This window comes from Rhea americana, unplaced genomic scaffold, assembly GCF_003343005.1.
Source record: "Rhea americana isolate MKP2758 unplaced genomic scaffold, rheAme1 scaffold_19, whole genome shotgun sequence".
Lineage (NCBI taxonomy): Eukaryota > Metazoa > Chordata > Aves > Rheiformes > Rheidae > Rhea > Rhea americana.
In genome coordinates this window covers 26,034-39,321 of record NW_028186038.1, presented here as the reverse complement: position 1 = coordinate 39,321, position 13,288 = coordinate 26,034, and positions in this window count along the sequence as shown.

The window sequence follows — 13,288 nt, the reverse complement described above, 5'->3', positions numbered from 1 at the left end:
TGCTGTCCTTCCCGCAGGCTGTGCCAGTGCCGTGCGAGGCAGACGGGGACCGTGTCCTGCCTGGTCTTTCTCTGTCCTCCCTCCTACGGCTTTGACTGTAGAAAGCCCTAATGTAGATAATTCCTCCTCGCTTTTCCCCCAGGGCTCAGTGCTTGCATCCCATGTTGCCTGAGCAGATGCTGATTCGTTTGGGGCTATGCTTTGAGCTCTGTAGCCTCCTGGCATGTTTGCTGGAGGCCAGAAGTTGGAAACTGCCCTGGGCAATGAGGTTGGAGTTGTATTTGCTCTTCTCTTCCCATCTGATGTGCTTGGTGTTGATCGACTGAGCCTGAATGCGGGTACAAGGAACAACTTGAGTACTAACGACTGTGTTACAAACCCCTCTGTGACCCACAGGGTTGTGGGGCTCCCCCCCCCCCCCCCGCTTGCAGAGAGCTCTCCTGGCCCTGGCTGGGCCCTGGGAGCCTCCGGCACCTCCAAATCCCGAGCTGGCTGAGGCGCCTGAAGGTGCCTTTTGGTTGTCTCTGGAGTCACGTGGGGCACAGGCCGTGCGGGGGCTCTGCATGTGGGGCTCAGTAGCCTGGTTGTATGGCTTGCTATCCCCTCAGCTGGGGAATGCTTTGCGTTAGACGTTTGCTTTGAAACTGCTCTGAACTCAAGCTAGGTTAGATTGAATTGCAGATGAAAGTCAAATATTTACAGCATTCAAAWTAGACAGTGCAGCTTACACTTCACAAAACCCCAAGTGGGCAGAGATGAGAAGCAGCAGGTCAGTGTCCACCCGCCCATAGCGATGAACTCAGGCATGGAGGTTTTCCTCCCCGCAGCGCGGGCCTGAGCYGCGGGAGCCTCTTCTTCTGCTCCCGACCCGAGGTACCGCTGTCCCGTGCCCACGTGTCCAAAGGGTGCCTGCACAGACGGGTCCCAGCGCTGGGTTATTGTTTAGATTCATCCTCGGGGTTATTCAGCAATCATTAACCCAAGCAAAGGGGCAAGCGGGGTGAATTCTTCTTTCCACTGCTTCCCACTTGGCGTCTTCCACGTTGGTGACACGAACGTCCCATGGACTGGGCCTGACCTGTCTCAGGGCCACAAAGTTCCCGGCTGTGCCCTGGTTGGGTGAGTGCGTGATAAATGATTTACTCGTTGCGAGCACAGTGTCCTCACAGCTTGTTGGGGAAACCTCTTTGTACACTAATTCTTATGTTGCATATAAATATTTGTAAATTGGCAGTTTTGCCCTTTTCACACATACAGGCGAGTTTAGTGCAGTTAAGAGCAGATACAACGTAGATCAGTCATGCCCATGATTAACAGATTTGGCTGCCCTCATTTCCCCAGGCTGTTTTTGAGGGATTCCAGTTCTATGCGTATTTTCAATGTGAATTTTCTATCAGTTAAAGTGCTGGCTTAGATTAATGGGTTTTTAAGGCCCAGAAGAACAATGATACCCATCTAGCGTGGCCTGCTCTGTAATAGGACCTATTGTGATTCTTGCATTCCTGGGTAAACCATTTGTGTGGTTAATTACCCTTGCTGCTAAGTAAATAAATACTTGTGTCTTACTGAATATTATAAGTTGAAGAGAGAAAAGGTCAGATACTGGCGCTGCTTCTCTCTTTTGTCGCCAGCTTGTCCTTGCCTCGGTATGTGTTGACAGAGACTAATCACTCCAGAACCCACCATTCACCAGCCTGCGCAGGTGAGTGCAGCGTCCTTGCAGCGGGCTGGTTTCTAGACCACAGGCCATTGCTCTGACTCTTCTCTAGCGGCCTTCTGACACCTTGAYGAAACGGCCTCCGTGAATTCAGACCAATTTTGATGAATTTGCCTGACTTGCGGCATAATGAATTGATTGCTTGCCAGCAGGGCTTGCGTCACGTAGTCCCCTGGCCATTTTGAGGGAAATGTAACAGGAAAACTCAGTATTTATTAATGGTCTCCCATTCAAAGGGAAGCATCCTGGTGAAATGCTTGTGGAAGCGGCTGCGACCAGAGAAGGCAGGTTTCCCAGGTGGTGTTAGGCAGCAGGTCCTGAGCGGCTGCAAATCAGGGGAAATGAAGAAGTGAGTAAGATCATTAAGGTGAGGAGCTACCAGGGCAGGACATGCTGAGGAGAGATTGTTGCAGAGACTGAAAAATATTATCCAGAAGGAAACGCTGAGGCAAAAAAAGAGGCATTCAGGCAAAGTGGCCTAGGTGTTGAGAGATGCTTCACCCTAAAGAAGCCACAGGTGAGGAGGACACCAGGAAGAGGAATTGCAGTGGGACGTTTCATTCTTCCAAAGTCTGCATCATGCTTTRTATTACTCTTATCTCATGATGTGCCTAGCAGTACTAAGGTGCTGCCAGGGAGAAGCTGGGCACCTATGCAGGTGGGTATCACGGGGCTGAAGGCAGTTTGGGTTTGTGTGARATTAGCCGCATATTGCCCCCTATTCAGCAGTCAGTTGCAAATAGGTGTTGACATGACCCTGTTATCCTAATTTTCAGASTGAGCACTGCCCTCAGATGACTCCTGTTGTCTGTCTGCATGCTCACAAAGACCGTATTGCCCTGATTACTGCTGTGCCATGGTTTTTAGGTTTTCTTTTCATTAATGGCTGGAGRCATAATGGCTTTAAAATGAGGGCTAAGATGCTGAAAATTGCTCCAGCGATAAGGAGTCCCTCAGGGCRGGGAGGTGGAGGGGTCTATTGGCCAAGCTCTCTTGGTGATGCATCCAGTTCACAACAGTTCTCATAACAGAAAAAGCTATGAAAACGAAACCCACATTTTTGAAGAACTTCTCTCTTTGTCTAAAAGAAAGGAGGGGAAAGAGCCTGAGCACATTTCTTATCTTCTGAGAGACACACAATACCAGTGAGGTTGCCTTGAAGCTGCCAAGGTGGAAACACAGGATTTAGGGCTTCACCAACGAGCAAGAAAACTCTCCTGGGTTTCCCATCCTGTGCCACCTGTTGGTGCTGGTTTAACATATTGCGCTGGCGTGTGCCCTTCAGCTTCAGTGGGGAGAACTGCTTTCTTGACTCCTGAGCACCTTCTGCCACTGAAAGCCACACCAGATAGCGGGACCGGGCCTCCAGCTCCCCAAGCCACCAAGCGGAGCTTGGTCCTCAAGCGGCACCTGCCCATCACAGCTGCCSGCAGATGCGTCACGGCCGAGGCTGTTACGTGGACATCGGCCGCAGCAGGGCGGCGAGTGGCACGAGGCCTTGTCTCCGGCTGCCCCGCGAGCCGGGCACGGGGGCAGCCCTGCTGGTGCGCAGCCGGGATGGCCGGAGCCCTTGCTGAGCTGCACAAAACYTGTCCCGGTGGGCTGACGAAGGTGAGGGATAATAATAATCCTTTTGAGCGTTCAGCAGAGGTGCGCCACGTGCTTTCCAGGCAAGAACGAGCTAAGCCTCTTGTCTCTGCTACGGGGAGGGGATACTCCATGTGAGCTCTTCTCCGCTTGCCCCAACTCCGTATTACGGTTTGCGTGCGCGTCCCTTGCTGTCATGACGCGAATCCATGTGTGCTGAGGGAACCAAAATGCTGTGGCTGGTAGGATTTTGTAGACTTTTCCATTAACCTTGGCCTAGATAGTTTGGTTTGATAATCCCTACATGGATTGCCCACATCAGGGCAATGCTTGCCTCWTCTTGAGATGGGAGCGAGAACGATCAGGAATATTTTTCAAGTAATTTCTCCAGCTCTGGGATCCTGCTTACAGCWTTGGACTGAAAGGGAGCAGCAGCATTTGCTCTGTGCCTGTCAAAACTCACATTCCTCCCTTCTTTAGCATGGCTGCTGTCCTCACAGGTGGCTGCTGCTAGGGGTGTTTTGTTTGCAAGCCTGCCCTACTTTGGATCAGCCACAACATCTTTTATTTTGAGGTCAGTGACAGCTGCTGGCAGACCCAGCCTTATTCATTTTGCTTTTTAAGCAGCTCAGTGCATATACAAAATTAACAGCTTCCTTGGGCTGCTTTAACCATTTCATTATTTGTGTGGAGGAATTGAGGATGAATCAGTGTGGTGCACACAGCTTCCRTGCAGCTGCATCTGTTTGTATCAGAGGAGGACCCGGCCCTTCCCCTTAATCCTGGGCTTGGTTTTATTGAATCTTTACTAATACCTGCATTCCTCCGGGMTCATGAATAATCTGCAGTATAATTCTGTTATTCCTCTGCCCTGGAGGAAGGAGGCAAAGGGGAGAGCAATTCTTTGCTGCTCTCCTGTGCCCTTTGCATCCTCCTCTCTCCAGGGCATGCCGTGGTTTTCTGACAGGCATTTTGTAATGCATCGCTCACAGTCCACTCCCTGCCGGACTTGCCAGCAGGACAGCGGCATCCCGAATATGCGTTCGGGTTGCTCTCCTTTAGCCCAGCTGTTCCACTGTCCCGAAGACCCCGGCGCGGAGAGGCTCCTTGGTGCGGGGTCATTGCTCTGCTTGGAGGAGCACAGGACGGTCTCCTTCTGCAAACGGCTCGGGGGAAGGAATCTCCTCGAGAATTTCCTCGCTGAGAGCCCCGGTGCTTGGCCGAGTCCCCTGGGAGAGGAAGTTAAGCAGATTAGGATGCGTTTGAGGCGGCCGGCGGGGGCCGGGCCGTGCAGCCCCGGGGGGCTCTGGCACAGGGATGGGAGCGCGCGCCGCGTCGCGTGCCGCTCTGCGGCTCCCTTGGCCCCTCTCTGCCACCCCCAGGAGCCTTAGCAGCGTGGGGCCCGGCCAGCCACAAACAGGACCCAGGGGATCCCCAGTTGCAAAAAGGTCAGAAGGAAACTGCTTCTGGCCTCAGTGGTTGTGTGTGAAAGCTGGGGCGCAYGGAGAATCATGGAATTGCTGTGATTTTGCCCAGATCAGTGCTGAGAAACCCCACAGAGCAGCGAGAAAATGATTCAGATGCATAAAAGCCAGAACATACTTCCCTGTCCCTCACTTCTCCTAATCTCTCCTGCATGGATTTCTATAGTCGCTGGTAAAAGAGGAGGCAGTGAGGAGGGAGGTCAGCCTTGCGCGGGCTCCGACCGCCCTGGGGGCTACCTAACTGCGGGTAACTGCACCGGAGCGACCGGGGAGGCACCTGGAGCGCTTCCAGGCATCCTGAGATGGGGATCCCGTCCCTCTCCTCGCCCTGCGCGGGCGCTGCCCCGCGCGCTCGCCCTCCGCCGCGGGGGCTGGCGGGATCCCCGGGCCCGCGCGCGAGGGGCGCGTGTTGCCCGGCCGTCGCACCGGCGCAGCCGCGGCCTCGGCCTCGGCGGGAGCTCCCGCTGCCCTGGGCCTCGGGCGGCATTGCACAGCCTCCTCTGCAAGCGGCACATGGCGAGTCTTCCCCGGCGTCACGCGGCCGCGCTCGCCGCCTTGCAGCCGGGCTGCCTCCCCGCGTGTCCGGGTAGCGCATGAATTGCTRTTGCCCAAAAGCAAGAGCCTCTCGCCAGGCTGGAAATAACGGCATCTCCGCAGGAGCAGTTCTCTGCCCAGCCTGAGCTGCGATGTTCTTCTTTTGCTYGCTGCTGTCTCTGCTCCACGGTGTTTTGGGTACTGAGAACAGCCGGAATAATTAGCACTTTTGATGCCGCTTCCTTGTCAGGGACATTGAAGCACTTTGAGATTTCACATTGCCTTGAAGAAGTAGGTCAGCATAAAATCTCCTTTGGAAAGAGAAGAAGCACAGAGGATTAATTARCTTGCACAGTATTGCACAGCTGGGCAACTGTCGTGCTTCCGAAAAGCACGATGCTGCCATTCCGGTCTCGCTGTGGGGCGGCATTCCTCCCCTTTGCGCGTTATCGGCACAGTCCTCGTTCGCTCCTCCGCGCTGTGTCGGGGAGCTCATGGGTACAGTCTTGCTCTTATTCTGGCTGAATTATGAAGTTCTCTTTGCTACTATAATGCACCTGCCTTTWGCTGATGCTTGGACATTCGCAGCCAGGGCCTGTTTAAAAGCAGCATAGTCTGTCTAGTTATATAACGTGAGCAGCCCTGCACTAAAAATAGCAAGAGGAAGAGTCCCTGAAGAAGCAGGAGAAACGGCAGAGAAGGGCTGAATTCACAGGGGGGACATTCCCAGTTGAAGTTGATTCGCTCTGTCTCTGTCCTCTCGGCTTTGCCTGAACTGTTGGTGCCTGTGCTCCAGGACCGTGGGCTGGGAGCGCTCTTTGACATCTCCTCCTTGGCACTGGAGACCTGATAGAGCATATTCTTTGTAGCTGGAAAAGCGTGCCGCTTGCTCACACCCTTCCCCGTCTCGCACATGCATCTTCTCGTTTCCGTGTTTAGCTGTGGGGAGCTGGTGGGGAAAAGGCTAGCAGGGGGGTCAGCGGGGCTGAACACTGCAGGGAAGGGCAGGCGGTTGCTCAGGTACTAGCCATCAACGCACGCATACACCTTAAAAAAATTTCTGGCAGAGGGCAGGGTCTAGTATGGAGTGGAGGAGTCTGCTCTGGAAGCCCCGTATGAAACAGCAATGCAATTTGAAATAACGAAGCCTGGTCCTCCTTGGCGCCCGTCACGCGAGGCGGACCCTCCTTGCGCAGCCACAGTCACGGGGCCTTGAAGCTGTGGAGCACGGCCCCTGCTGCGTCCGCGGCTCTTCGCTTCTCGGGCAGTCAGCTGACAGCCCGCCCAGCGAGGGAGCATAGCAGACCGTGACTTTCTGCAGCGAGCATCATTCTGGCGTTCAGGTARTTAGTGGGGATAATTCAGTTTGGTGGAAGGATTCTGCTGTTCTGTGAAAAGAAGAGGATTTATTCTGGGACAAGCTGGACCTCTTCGTTTAGGAGAACCTAGTATTTTCCATTCAAAGTTAGATGAAAAGGGTCATYCACAAAGCTAAAAGATATGAGGGGGCTATAATCCAACTTCTGCAATGTTGTCTTCTCCCTCAGGGCTGAACCAAGGGGCAGAAGCATAGGTGGTTGCTTAGAATAAAGCTAATGGGATGTATAGGCAAGGGAARATAGGAGAAAACCCACATCCAGGCTCCTCCACGGGAGATAAAATGGTGTAGTGCCAGGTGTTACCCCAGGGGCAGACTGCGGGGGGAAAGGGAAAGGCATGGAGGAGGAAGAGGGATGCTGGGTCCTGAAGTGGTGGGGTTAGTGCCAGAACATCTGCAGCACAAGCACTGCAGTTTTTGGCTTGCTGCAGGCCTGGCGAATAGGGAACAGTGTTGTCAGTAAGTTTGTGCAGTCATGAGCAGGAGTCACACTTATTTCTGCTAGGAACGCAGAGCTGACGTGTTGTCAGCCCATCTGTGTTGAGATTGATAGCTGCACATGAGGAGTCCTGGCTGGCTGGACAAAAGCCATCCTGTTATGTGTGAAATACAGTCAGTCTCCTCTGAATCCCTGTTTTTGCCAGCATTTATTTCTTGTTTAATTCACTGCTGCAAAGTCTTATAAGCATTAAGTTAGCTGAATTGGGAAGTTTTCCACAACTGATTCATCGCTAGTTGACTCGATCAGAGCTATTCGCAACTGCCAAGCCAAAGCTTCTCACCTTCACTCACCTTGCAGATGCCTTATGAAGGGTCTACTGGGACCATCCCCAATCCCACAGAAATTCARGGGGAGCAGAATTTGGGGAGTTTATTTCCAAGTGAAACCAGGCTGTGCAAAGGAGCTGTAAAGTAAAAATAGAAATTGAAGGGTGGGGAGGGTTGAAGCAGTGACTCATTTACTTTGATTGACCTTCATATCTGAGCTGGCCGTTCCCTACCCCAAAATTTCCCACTTCTGTGACCATTGGCAGCAGTGACATTTCTACAGCCATATGCAGATAGGTGTGGTGGGGTGTGCGAACGTGGGGCCAAGCCCTGGGATCATCCAGCTCAGGAGCTTCCAGAAATGTTCCCCAGAGGAGTTTCACCTCTTAGCAGTGCTCCTCTATATGTGCTCTGCAGTTTGTGCTGTTCACCTGGTGACAAAACAGTGCAAGTGCAAATGTAGAGATGCCAGAGAGCAGGGACTAAAGGGCCTGAACTCCCTAGCTGTCCCCTGGCTCAACTCGCAGGACACTTACCCTCAGCATCTGGGCATGCTGTCGCAGACTAAGAGGTCTTTGGGCAGGCCTGGATGCTCTTCTGAATCCAAGTCCCCAACTCCCTAGTTCATTCCTAAGCACTACTGTAATAAACCTAGTTGTCCCACATAAGATTTGACCACGTAAAGACATACATCGGGAAACTACTGTCTGTGAAACATAACCGGAGCACTGAACAGGTTTGTCTGAAGAAGCCTGGGCAAAGAGCTAAACTCACAAATATCTGCGTCCTGGGGGACTCTGGGGAACCTAGTGCCACTGCAGTGGATGGCTGCTTGAGTGAGACCCAAGCAGAGATGCTGCCATAGGAGGAGTGTTCCAGACCCTGAGGGGAAGGCTAAAAGCCCTGCACAATTTCAGATGCTTCTTTATTTGTGTCAAAAGCCAACATAATACTGCACACGAGAGAACCAGCTCCAGTGGAGGGGTATAAAGAGCCCCCAGCCTGCCGAAATGGCTCTTGTGCTGCTGACCATGCCTGATGGGATCCCAGAAAGGAGCAAGGAGCAGGTTGATTTATTCCCTGAGAAATGTCTTAGGGATGGCTGCTCTAGGGGAGGCTTGAACTCAGAAAAAGGAGAAGCAGMAAGTGGAGCTGAAGGAAGGCAGGAGGTGGGGGCAGCTCTGCTCSAGTGTGGGAGTGCAAGAAGAGGAAACCGAAACTGCCAGCTCCTTGCTGTGTCAGCAGGGGCTGCACCATAATGGCTCTCCTCAACCACCAAGCCAAAAAGCATCTACTTAGAAGGCAGGAGCAAGAGGCTGATCCATACTGAAAACAGTAACTTTCTGGATTTGGGTTTTTATTCTGACTGCACAGTTTGAGGCTGTGCAGAGTTGTGAGCCCTGGCCCACCACCAGCCAGCTTTAACACTCACCTACCAGCATGGCAAATTCTCGGTGTGTCGCACTGCAATCTCCCAGAAGAGCTTGAAGTTCAAGCTTAGATGATGCCACCACGCTGAAGCCATCATGGCTGGAAAACGCCAGTTCTCTGTCCTTTCTTCCCCCAACTAGAGAGGCCCCTACTCCTCCCAGGAGAAAASAGCAGTTCTGTGTGTGACAGCTGGACTCAAGAGCCCATCCCTCCCTYGGGGAAAGAGGGTTTCCTCCTTTCAGCAGTGGGAAAGCTGGGTAGATCTAGTGCTCCAGCCCTCCCGGATTACTGGCTTCCCCCTGCTGCTCGCACAGCTCATTAGCGCTATTGTTTGAGCTCTGCAAATACTTCAGGGYGCAGACTGGCTGATGCCTGATGTGTGAGAAGATGCAGAGTTTGCAGTTTCATAGAACATTTTTTTCTTTCCATACAAAGATAGCCTAGGAAATGAAAACAGTGTTATAAATGCGGGGAGATGGAGTCCTGCGGGAAGCTGTGGCTGTGGAACTCAAGACTCTGCCTTGCCATGCAAGAAAATTCAGAAAAAAAAGATGATATGGAGAAAAAGCCTTCTGGCCTCTTTGGGGGATTTGCTCTCTGTGCATTGTTCCTTTCCTTTATCACTTGGCATGTAATTATTTTATCTTGCAATAACACAGACAGATTATGCTGTGCCAGAAACTCACTAGGTAAGAGATAGTCCTGTTGGAGAATTACAGTCTCAATAGACAAGACTGAGGGGAAGAAGGGTTCACAACAGTAACTGATGTTTTGTTATCAGGAGCCCAAGCTGGATCTGAGTTAGCAGCCCAGGCTGCAGTCTCCAGGGCCCAGTATTGACTGGGTGGGCTACATGGACTTTCTGGACCTGGGGTATTCCCCCTGGGGCCACTCAGGAGTGGGCTGGCAGCTGGACAAGTGGGTCTGGTAAGAGCCCTTGAGTGAAGAAGGGGCTGAAGATCTCCCCAGAAAGGCCAGGGAATGGTTGCATGAATTGGTAGGCTAGAGGCAGCTCTTCCTTGCTGCCCTCTTTTATAGTTGCTCTTCTGCAGTCTTTCCTGGGCGGTGGAGCAGGTCCCAGCAGGATGGCAATGTTTGCAATAGATCTGAGGCTTCTGCAGAAAATCAACAAGTGCAGCAGGTTTGGGCACACAGCAGGGGATGGGCCATGGCATTTGAGTCTTTTCCAGAGGTCACGTGTCCTCCCCACTCATCTGAAGCACAGCCAACAAGTTAAATCCTTAAACTGTACATTACAGATGTTTTTATTTGTGGTTCCTGGATCTGRTCAAATCAGTTAAAAGGAACTTGGAGTGGAGAAAAACCATTCCATTAATCACAGCCTTTTGCAGGAAAGCACAGTTTCTTCACCTGTGATCTCTCATACCCTGACTCACAAAGCAACAGCTGTCAGCCCTCCATCTCCCAGCTCTTGAGAAATCCCAGAGCAGAGCTTCCATCCCAGTAAACAAAAAGTCCGGTTGTGTTTATCGTCCATGAGTCATCCATCAATTTGTAATTGCACAGGAGTAATAGAAAGTGCCTGGAAAGGGACAGAGTCTGCCCAGCAGGCATCTGAACTGCTGGTGCTCAGGCAGCTGGCTTTGCTGTGGACCTGCAAAAGAACCTTTCCATCATTATCCTTCTTCTTCCAGATCCATTCTCATAATTATTATTTCTGACCCTGATGGCACTGAGGACAGAGCATGGAATCTATTTCCGTACAAGACATCTTTAAAGCATGGCATTTTCCATTTACCTTATTAAAATAAGTGCTGTCCTCCTTTAGTGGCCTGGCTTTTTCAGTACTGAATCAGACACATCATCTGATGAGTGTTTTGCAAGTAAATAATAACTAGAACCATGTGCATTAATTTGAACTACCATAGGCATGGTACAAATGGCATGGATCACACTGTGCAGGCAGAGCACAAGCCTAATTAAGATTGTGGATAAGGACTATGCAGTTAGAAGACAACTGTATTGGTTGGAACTGGGCTGATTTAGTGAGAAGTTACTTAATTTTTTTTGGCTTACATCTTGTGGTGCAGTCTCGGGGTTTTTTGCACAAAGGAAAACTTGCAGCTCGCATCATGGCAAGAATAATATTGAACTTTGTAATATTCCTCTACTCTGTGTAAAAGGAATGATTTCTAGATCCCTGGCAGGGGACACACAAAAATGAATATGCATGAACTTTATGCTCCTGGGTGTTTCCTCAGGATAGTGGATTTGACCCTGGCCAGGAAAGAGAAGTTTACTCTGCTGCTTCCTATATTGTCTATGTTCTGTAAATAAATGGAACAGCTTGTTCCTTTAAACTGTCAGTCTGGCAGTTTTCACCAGCTCTTTTAAAAAAATACACGTGTACACAACATACATGTACACACAGCGCACACAGGAGAGGAGATGGTGTTTGTGGAAGTGGGATATTTGTTGCCAGTTTAGTTTGTGAACAGCTTTGGCAGTGTGAGAAAGAAGCAACCTTCAGGTTTCCTGGACGAGCTGAGCTCCGTCAGGGCTTAGCGCTGCATCTCCTTCGCCTTGGCAAGGAGAGGGGTTGCTATTGCAGCGGCTCCCAAGCGCCCGYAGAGCTGAGGATCGCATATACAACAGCCTTGAGCCATCGCCCGGGGGGAGGCGCTCAGCAGAGGCGGCGCGGGGTCAGCTGCAGTGCCCAGCGAGCGAAGGACCAGCCTTGCCTGTGCCTCCCGGAGCACAGCTCGCCTGGGGCTGCGGTTGAGCCTGCAGAGGCCAAGGTCCTCGAAAGCGACAGCGAGCCTTTAGGAAGTGTGCAATCCGGGGCAGCGGCAGGCTGAAGGGCGCAGCGGGGGCCGAGCTGTACCGCGGCCCTGCCAAGCCAGGCTTGCTGTCAGCGACCTATCACCGGCATGAATTGTGCCAGGGAAGCTGATCCCAGGGGAGGCRGGAAGACGTCCGAGTGACTCGCATAACCTGGAATCACTCCCTCGCTAATTAAGAAGGACAGAAGGAAGTGCAGTGACGAACAAGGCTTGAAGAAACCTAATGCCGCCACGAGCATGTGAGAATATTCCCGRCCCTCTGGAAGGATAATCAGGCAGCGGTTCCCGGAGGCTGCACCTTGACACCGTCTCCCAGGGGCTGGGGAACGCAAACCAGGGAGAGCTTCGGAGCGGCTCGGGGCTGTACACGGCGTTCTTGAGCCTGCAAACAAAGATTATATCTAGTAGTGTGTGTCAACAATCTCCAGCCATAACTCAATCTCTTAAGCGAATTACAGACCAGCTTTATAATGTCAGCTAATATTTTAAAACAAGGAGAATTCCCTCACCCTCTACACCTCTTTTGTGATGTTCACACTTCCAAATCGAGGAGCCATTTCTAAGCCAGATAGGAACCGTGGAAAATAGTTTTTGCTGTTTGCCCATGCCTGGGTAGGCACTCAGCGGTCGAACGTGGGAGGCGGGATGTGAGATATGTGCCCTTGCAGGGAACACGCTGTGCTCGCAGCCCCGTCACAGCATCTGATCTCCAGAAACGCGGGTTTGCTTCTGGGAACAAAGCATGCCTTTTGCTGCATGTTTCGCAAGGCAGAATCGTGTGGCTAGGGTAGCTTTCAGCTCTCTGACCTTTACTTTATTTAAATTAAACGCAGAGTAATTTGTACCTAAGCAGAGTTGTTCTATCTCATTAATGTGATTAAATAGATGGCAGAGCGTTACTAAGTTAACTGTCAGAGYGACTGTTGCTTAGTAATTTAAACTGCAGTAATCTCCTTTTTTTTCTTACAAGGATGGTGGCTGTGTTGTTTCACGCGCATTCTTGGGCCAGCCTGTAAGACCCGAAAACTGCGATGCCATTAAAACCGTTAGGTCACGGGCACTGGGAAGTCGTTCGGGGTAAAACTGCATCGGGGGAAGCCTGCAAGGACTGCAGGCCGTCTGCGCCTAAACGAGATTTTTCAGTGGTGCAAAACCAGGGAAGAGCTAACGAGCGAGCTCACACGCGTGCGACTCCCCCCGCTCCGAGGACCGGCCGTGTGCTTTCGCTTGCTCTCCCCCGCCTCGGAGCGGGGCCGCGAGGGAGGGCGCAGCTCTGCCCGGCGGGAGCGGTGCAAGCGCCGTGGCAGCCGGGCTCCCCGAAACGCCCCGCTGCAGGGGCGCTACGTGCTGCGCAGCGCGGGGACGAGCCGCTTCAGCGSGGGAGCGAAGGCGAGCGTAACGACAGCCCCATCGATCGCTGCCGCGGCCTGCGAGGAAAGGAGACGYGGCCGGTTCAAGATAACTAGCGGGCAGGGGCAGAGGAAACCAGACGTGCCTCACGGAGCCGAGCCCGCACGGACGGGAGGGAGCCCCAAAGCGCCTGGGCGGACGCCGAGGGCCCGGCCGCGGGCCCGCCGCGGGGGCT